Source organism: Schistocerca nitens, chromosome 7 (genome assembly GCF_023898315.1).
Source record: "Schistocerca nitens isolate TAMUIC-IGC-003100 chromosome 7, iqSchNite1.1, whole genome shotgun sequence".
Taxonomy (NCBI): domain Eukaryota; kingdom Metazoa; phylum Arthropoda; class Insecta; order Orthoptera; family Acrididae; genus Schistocerca; species Schistocerca nitens.
Genome location: NC_064620.1, coordinates 563,741,980 through 563,748,382, shown reverse-complemented (window position 1 = coordinate 563,748,382; position 6,403 = coordinate 563,741,980).

Sequence of the window (6,403 nt, the reverse complement as noted above, 5' to 3'; positions counted from 1 at the left end):
GGTGAGGACGGCGCCGATGGTCGCCGCAGGTTTCCAACTAGTGGTGGAAGAGAACTCGTGTTGTCACTGTGCGGTAGACGGCAGGCAGCTTCGTTTAGGAGGAGTCACAGTCGTGCTACCCATACCGCCGTCGAAAAGTCCCCAGCGACAGAGTTACTCTCTGGAATCCAAATACATTGGAACATTGGCGACTTTTGTGTCCACACTCTTAGAATGAAATACTGCGGAACACGTACCGGAGAAAAAAATGAACGACACGTTACCTACGTTCCGTGGAGAAGCTCCTTGTTCCTCACCTTATTACTCCACTTCATTTTCAACATTCTTCCGGAGCATCATATATTAAACGCTTCTAATTACTTCCCATCCGGTTTTGCCACAGTCCATGATTCACTACCATACAATGCTCTGCTCCAGACGTACATTCTCAGAAATTTTTTTCTCAACTTAAGGGCGGTGTTTCATACTAGCAGCCTTTTTGCCAGGAGTGCTCTCATATCATTTGTTCATCTGCTTTTAGGCCCCACCTACTTTAGCACGCCATGTGTTATTTTGCTTCCGAGGTAGCAGAATTACTTATCTCAGTCCACTTTCCAATTTTGATGTTCAATTTATCGATGATTTCATTTCTGCTACTCCTCAACACTTTCGTCTTTCTTTGTTTGTTCTCAACCCATATTCTCAACTCACTGGACTATGCATTTCATTCAACACGTTCTATAATTCTTCTTCACTTCTGGGTAAGAATAGCTGTGTCATCAGCGAATTGTACAATTGCTGTCCTTTCTCCTTAAATTTAATGCCTACCTGAACCTTCCTTTAATTTCCGTCATTCCTTCTTCGTTGTATAACCGAACCGTAGTGACGAAAGACTACATCCCTTTCTTACACCCTTTTTAATCAGACCATCGTTTAGAGTCAGTTTCATTAAAACCTATGTCTCAGCGGAACGTAGGCATAGATTTTATTGATACCGACACTGAATTGATGAAGGCGGTAGCCGAAACGACGTTACAAATAAAGAAATACATTAAGTGGTTTCTGTCAACATGCTTGACAGGCCGCTACCAAGGGCACTTATGCGTTACTAAAACCACACATCTATGCTTCCAATTACGCTCACTATAGAGTGCATAGTATTCTCAGGCCGCAGACAATTTTAGATATGAATGCCAGCGGTCTGTCTAGGGACTATATTGTGGTTCCAAAGGGCTCTTGTATACTAAATGAAACCTACAATATGTATAGCCTGAAACTCAGGTAACTGCCTTTATGTATACACTTAATTTTCGTTGACGACGAGGATTTTTGAAATGAATGAAGAAGATATTCAAGATAATGTTCATTGTGTGTGTGGCAATGGATACCCCTGGAAGACTTAATTCTATGCGTCTTGCGTCGTAAAGCTATATTTGCCTCATCTCAAAACACATTGTAACCATTGGTGAAAATGAGCTATGTCATTACTTCTTCAACTTTCTCGTATGTTGTCTGCTGATTGTAGTAGACCAAACACTTGTTCCTATTCACCAGACTTCGTAAGCATGTCATCATATTCTTGTTCAGTGAGCTGCAGCCACATGCTGCTCTCTCAAACCAGTAGGCCAATCTCTCCAAAAACAAACACGGTCCGAAAAAGCCTTTAAGCCCAACGATCCGACCGGCCGCCGTGTCATCCTTAGTCCGTTGGCGTCACCGGAAGCAGATATGGAGGGGCACGTAGTCAGCACACTGCTCTCCCTACCATTGTCAGTTTTCGTAAACGGAGCCGCTACTTCCCAGTCAAGTTGGCCTCACAAGGGCTGTGTGTATTACGCCTGCCAACAACATTCGGTAGACATAGACGGTGACCCATTCCTAGCCAAGCACGATTGCGCTTATCTTTGGTGATCTGAAGGGAACCCGTGTTAGCAGTGTGGCAAGACTGTTGGCATCTCTTATACCTTATGAAATGGATTTCATCATACATAATATCAAACGCTGTGTCATGACCAGTGTTTAAACTCATTCCACTTTCATTCGTGGGCACTCGGAAATTTTTCATCGCTTTGGATTTCATCTTCCCTGAGCTCACAGTTCGGCTTGCATGGTGTGCACGTGGTCTTTCAGCAACTGAAGTTATACTGTTCTCAAATTTAAGGATTTGACGAGCATCCCTTTCTTCTCCAGCTAATCAGTTGGAGTAACTGTTATCGTCATCGTTACTATCATTTTATTTTCCACTTGTTATTCATATTAACGTGTTTATTACCCTTTGTGGAATGTGTGTTAACGCTGGTGACTCAAGCCAATTCTCATCGCCCAGGCAGCCAAGTGTATTCGCGGCCAACGACTTCAGCGCACACGTAGATGACGATTGATTACCAGTGTTCCAAACCATTGATGTCGTTCGTGGACTTGTGTGCCTAACAGCATTCGTTGTCGGTGTTTATTCAAAACTATTATTTTGCGTGTCTTGGTCTTACCGATCCATTGTATTCCGTTAGAACGACTGTTTTAATTTATCTTGTATTTCTTGGCAACACCTACATTCTCTTAAGCTTGTGTGATAAGAATGTCAAGAAATTACTAACAGATTGATAGAATACTTAATTCTTTCTTGGTCGGTTATTTCTTCTCAACCTTTCTTTCATAGTTTATATTTGTCATAGGTTGCAGATGTTCGTGCGATTACCACCATCCTGAATTCTGACCGTTATTCATTTTATGGTTACTTTCGCTTTCTTACATTATTACAAAACTTGATCTTCAGAGTGGCTTATTTGCTTTTGTTTTTTCACCCACAATGCGGATACATACAACTACACTCGAACGGCTACTATTTTATAAAATTTTATCCCCTCTAATTTCTTAAATATATACATCCAATTCCAAATTTACTCTCGAAATTACACAGTGTATCTATATTTATCACATTAATACCCGACCCCACAACGTAGTTAAAGGCTTTGCTTAATGTACTATTACTATCATTATTTTATCCATTGTAATGGTACCTGGAAACCGTGGATGTGGATTACATAATGTGACGACATACAGCAGTCAGAATTCAGACAATTTTTCATTTATTACAAGATAAATGTCAAGTTAATTTTAATTACAAGTGTATAGTCATTTTGTCAACTATGTCTTGCAGCTTGCTTTCACGTTGCAGTCACCAGCTCCGTGTTGAAATGTACATCTAAGTTGCTATCATGACGAATGCTGCAGCTACACAGGGTGTGATTCATCTACGCCTGTTGCTGGATTTTATGCAATCACCAACACCTTCGAATAGGTCGCTTGGGAAGAAAAACATTCAAGATAGTAGGTCTAAAACCACCAGTGAACAGTCTAAACACATCAAAAAATCTCGAGACAGCGATAAAGTGTCGTATGAACTTCATGAGACAATACTGGTACAAAATGACCTTGAAGTACGTCACAAAATACCGATACAAACAGACACTCAAACGAAAAACATTGTAACAGATAACTCGCATAATAAAATACTCATGCTTTCAGATAGTCATGGCCGTGGACTCGCAAAGAAAATTAAAGAGAAAACTAATAGAAGTTTGTGTAGCATAGTAAAACCGGGAGCCCCACTAGCGGAAATAATAAAAACGGCTGAATCTAGAGAGGTTAAAAATCTACACGATAAAGACTGTGTAATACTCATCGGAGGTTCAAACGATGTATATAAAAATGAAACTGCAAATGCTAAACGTTATCTTAAACAGTGTCTGAAGAACCTCACGCATACAAACGTGATAATCGTGAATACACCACATCGGCACGATCTGGATAACCAATCATGTGTAAATACAGAAATACAAAAAGCCAACTATCAGTTTGCCAAAATCTGTAGACGTTTTAAAAAATTTACATGTGTTAATATAAATAATATAGGTCGTAGTTTCCATACACAACATGGACTACACTTAAACAGTATTGGGAAAGAATATCTGGCGAACATGATAATGAAGAAATTAAAACTACTTCAAAACACCTTCAACACAAAAACAACTGTTATACCACTATCAGTAATAGAACATTCCACAATACAAGAAAAATCAACAAAGGCAGTCATCTCGTCAGCAGCAGAACTGACATCAGCAGAACCTTCACCACCACCACCACCAACAACAACAACAATAAGAACAGGAGACACAGCAACAGTGGGACAGACAACAGCAAAGCCAACAACAGCAGTAGCACCAGAAACGACAGTACCAATGGAGAAGCCACCAGCTAAACCACACCCCATCAGAAGGAGCCAGACGACAAGAAAGTACATCACTCCAAAGGAGGATTTTTTATGGTTCAGCACCAAGAGGAGAAAAAAAACTGGGACAAACCGGCGCAAAGCATCAGTCACTGTCAACAAAATGCAAACAAAAGATACAGGCAAGGTAAGCTGTGCTCGTTTCTCAGTCTTTCATCAAAATATACAATCTGTCATAAACAAAGTGCAACAATTAGAAGTGGAACTACAAACTTTAAACAGTCACATGCATTACTGAACATTGGTGTAGAGGAACTGAAATAACATTAATAAATTTAAACTCATATATACTAGCATGTCATTGTAGTAGAACCACCATTAGAGGTGGTGGATCGTGTATATATGTTAAGCAAGGAATTGCCTATAAAATTAGAAATGATATTAATCCTGTAAGTGAGGAAAAACACATAGAAATATCAGCGATAGAGATAAGCAAGACAGATGAGGCACAAAGGTTAACTATAATATGTATTTACCGTTCACCCAGTGGTGATATAGATACTTTCACTGCAAAACTAATCCAGATTCTAGACATGGCTTCGAATCCTAAAGGGAAGGTTCTCATTTGTGGAGACTTAAATATAAACACACAAAACCCAGATAGATTCTGTAACTCATTCTTGAATATATTGCCCTGTTATAAGTTATCACCATTAGTTAACAGAGCCACGAGGATAGCCAAAAACTCATCATCAACAACTGATCACATCATCACAGACATAGATAAAGAAATTTGTGAAATTATTGTAGATAACCTTGGCCTTTCTGATCACTCCTGTCAAATCCTAAAATTAAACATAAATATAGACAATACAACTAAAACATACACATACAGAAGGGTTTTCTCCAAACCAAAGAGATCAGAATTTGCCAAGCAAATAAACAGTATAACTTGGGAAGAAGTGTATGCTGAAACTAGTGTAAATAAGAAATTTTCTAAATTCGTGTCACTATTTAAACTCAGATTTGATGAAGCATTCCCAAAGGTGCAAACTGCAGTACACTCACACAAAAGAAATACCTGGGTGACCAAAGGAATAAGGAAATCCTCTGCAACACTCAAACAACTGAACAGGTTAAAAACTACCATAGTGATCCTGGTTTCCTAAACTACTACCACACATACAAAAGAATATACAGAAGAGTATTACGAGATGCAAAATAAGCCCACAATGACAGTATTATAGAAAAGGCAGAAAATAAAATTAAAGCAGCCTGGACTGTTACCAAACAGGAAACAAACAGTAATAAATTAAAAACAGTAAACATTCAAATTAAACATAATGGTGCTATTATACATAACCCAAATACACTAGCAAATACTGTAAATGAGTACTTCAGCAGTGTTGCTACCAAGCTACAGCAAAAGTTTGGCAAAAAACAGCCTGAACAAAAATTGAACTATATGGCTAACTCAATGTTACTGTTACCGACTTCTACAGAAGAAGTAAGGATGGTTGTGAAGAATCTAAAGAATAAAACATCAGCAGGTTTAGATGAAGTGCCAGTGTGCTTACTGAAGGACTGCATTGACAGCATACAACATCCTTTGGCACACATCATAAATGAATCTTTCACTGCAGGCTGCTTCCCAGAATACTTATAATGTGCAAAAGTCCTGCCTCTATTTAAGAACGGCGATCCAGAAAATATAGAAAACTATAGGCCCATCTCATTACTCTCATCCTTTTCCAAGGTAATAGAAAATATAATGGAAAAGAGACTAATGGATTTCCTAAACAAGTACAACCTACTGTGTAAAGAACAGTTTGGTTTCAGGCCAGGAAGAAGCACAGGTTCAGCAGTAGCTCACTTCACAAATTTTGTCTTAGAAGCACTTGACGAAGGTGAACATGTAACAGGCATATTCCTTGACCTTAGCAAAGCATTTGACACGGTAGTCCACAAAATACTACTAAACAAAATGGAGGCACTAGGAACAAGGGGTACAGTAAATAATTGGTTTCAATCGTACTTGGAAAATAGGGTACAGTGTGTAGAGATCTCACAAACGAGGTTCAGCAGACAAAACACATTTCCAAACCAGAACATATTAACATAGGAGTTCCTCAGGGAAGTGTGTTAGGGCCAATACTCTTCCTAATATATATCAATGATTTTCCCCAGAGTGTCAAA